This window comes from Triticum dicoccoides, chromosome 1A (genome assembly GCF_002162155.2).
Source record: "Triticum dicoccoides isolate Atlit2015 ecotype Zavitan chromosome 1A, WEW_v2.0, whole genome shotgun sequence".
In the NCBI taxonomy this organism is placed as follows: Eukaryota; Viridiplantae; Streptophyta; class Magnoliopsida; order Poales; family Poaceae; genus Triticum; species Triticum dicoccoides.
Window position 1 is genome coordinate 263,151,317 of NC_041380.1, and position 2,524 is coordinate 263,153,840.

Genomic DNA, 2,524 nt, shown 5'->3' on the forward strand with positions numbered 1-2,524 from the left:
TGCCGGAGGTGGGGCGCCTCGATCTGGTGGTGGCTGCGCCACCTTCGGGCTCGGTGAGCTCGCCGGCGTCGACAGGGGTCGGCGACGGCGGCGGGGTTGCCCCTGCTAGGGAGCCGCGAATCCTGGCTAGGGTTTCGGTGTCGACGACGCCCGGGCCGGCTCCCTCGATGGGCCTGTCGGACTGGCCCAGCCTGCCAGAGCGTGGGCTGGGGGGCCCACTGGCTGACCCGCCTGCGTCTTCGCCAGTGGGGGCGCAGGGGCGCTCCCCAGTGCTTAGGCCTAGCCAGCCTGGCCCGGTAGCCTTGCGCCCGCATGCGATTAGGCTCGGGCCCAATGAGGTGGAGGAGGTGCGGTCGCTTCCGCCTATTAATAGGTGGCTGTGGCTGCCAACGGGTGCCCTAGATCTGTCGCTAGGGTTTCTCGCATCCCACTCGCAAGTGCGGCGATTCGGGCATCTCGCTTGTCGTCTGCTCCGCTCCGCTCCTCCCCCTCCCCTCACCTGCTCGTTCGCAACCGCGATGCGGATGGGATCCCGCTGCGTGGAGAAGCCGCCCATGTCGCCTCCGATCCCGGCGGCCGAGCGTCAGCGTGAGCAAGATCTGCGGGCGAAAGCGCTATCCAAGGTGCCGGCGCCCCCCGCGGGGGAGACGGGCTGGGGGCCGCCGCCTCCTTGGTGGCTTGCAGAGCAAGAGTGGAAGAAGATGGAGGATCGCGAGCGCAAAAAGAAGAAGAAGGAGGAATATCGGCGCCATGGTCTGGAGCAGAAGAAAGATCTCAAGAGGAAAGAATCTCTGCTCCCTCCGAGCGGCGAGCGGGCTGGGGACCCTCTTGCCAAGAAGCAGAAGCAGAAGGGGGTCGGCTCGGCGCTGCCGTCTCTGGCGGCCGGGCCGTCGGCGTCGAGGGGTTCGGTCGATGCCCCGATCCCAGTGGAGGAGTCCGACAGGCCAGAGTGCTTCAAGTGTGGCCGGGCGGGCCACTACCAGAACATGTGCCACTTCAAGCCCTTGTGCGTCGTATGCCATGAGGAGGGACACGCATCGACGCACTGCCCCACGCGCGGGCGGCCTCTGTTGCTTCAGATCATGGGCAACGCCATCCCCGGCGAGGGCTTCTTCTGCCTGCCTTACGTGGAGACGGAGGGCGAGGAGGTCCGCGCCCCGGTGGTGGCGGACGCTGCGTTCATCTCGGCGGCGCCCAGAAAGCTGTTGATCCCCATCTTGCAGGCGGAGCTCCCCCACCTCTTCGAGGGGGAATGGGATTGGCAGGTGACGGCCGTCGGGGACGACTTGTTCTCTGTTGTCTTCCCCAACAAAGCCATGTTGCGGATGGCGACGCGCAGCGGCAAGCTGTACCTCTCCATCAACGACATCATGGCAGAGATCAAGGAAGCGCTTCTGGAGGAGCCCAAGGCCGAAATCATGTCAGATGTGTGGGTCAAGCTCTGGGGTGTGCCGCCCAAGCACCGCCGCGTGGATCGCCTCATGGCAGGGATAGTGATGATTGGGCGTCCGATGAAGGTGGACAAGACGTCGTTGGTGGGGCTCGGTCCCGTGCGGATGCGCTTTGCGTGTCGCTCCCCGGCCAAACTCAAGGGGTATGTCCAAGTGTGGTTCAATAGTGAGGGCTTCAACATTCGGCTGGAGGCCGAGGTGGGTGGTTTGCAGGGTGCTGTCCCCCCTCCCCTCCCCCTTCAAACATGGACAAGGGGCCGGATGGCAAGGACAAGGACAAGGACACGAGCATGGGTGATGACTCCATTGACACCGCGACTTGGGACAAGCTGGGCTTTAAGGACAAGGTCTCCGCGGCCGCGGCCCCGGCTCCGGGGGCTGCCAAGGATCATGAGGAGCGGCAAGTGGTTGTGGGCAGCAACGAGACGGGCTTTAACCAATACGGCTCCAACATGTCCCTCGGCCTCGACCTCGACAAGGGCATTTCGGCTTCGTGCGACTCAGAGGGTCGCTCGATGCTCGTCTCCCCGATGGCCCCCAAGTCTGTGATCGGTCTTGGTGGCGGCGGGGTGCGGCTCCATAAGACGGCGGGCCGCAAGACTCCCCCGGTGGCGCCGGCGAGCCCACCCTCGGTCCGTGCGGGCACGCCTGCCTCGCACCGGCCGGTGGTGATGGCATTGGAATCTTCTGGGGGTCCGGTTGGCGGCCCCGTGCAGGCTGTCCCCCCTCCTCCCTCCGACGCGCTCCAGGCGGAGGTGTCCAAGGCGGTGCCCATATCCACGGCCAAGCGCTCCAAGGCGGTGGTGGCGGCCCCGGTGGCGTAGGAGCGGGCAAGCTCACGTTCGAAGGGCGCCAAGGGCAACCTTCCTGCACTGCAACACGCTCAACTCTTGCTGGCCCAGAAGAACATGGAGACCGAAGGTAATCCCCTACCCCGTTTTACGATTTTTGATGATTATTCGGATGAGCGTTTGGGGGGTATTTTAGTGGATAGTGGTGTTGATTTGTCCGACGCGGGTGAAGCTCAAGAACTCTTATCTCTCATCCGCGCTAAGGAAATCGCGCAGGCCGCG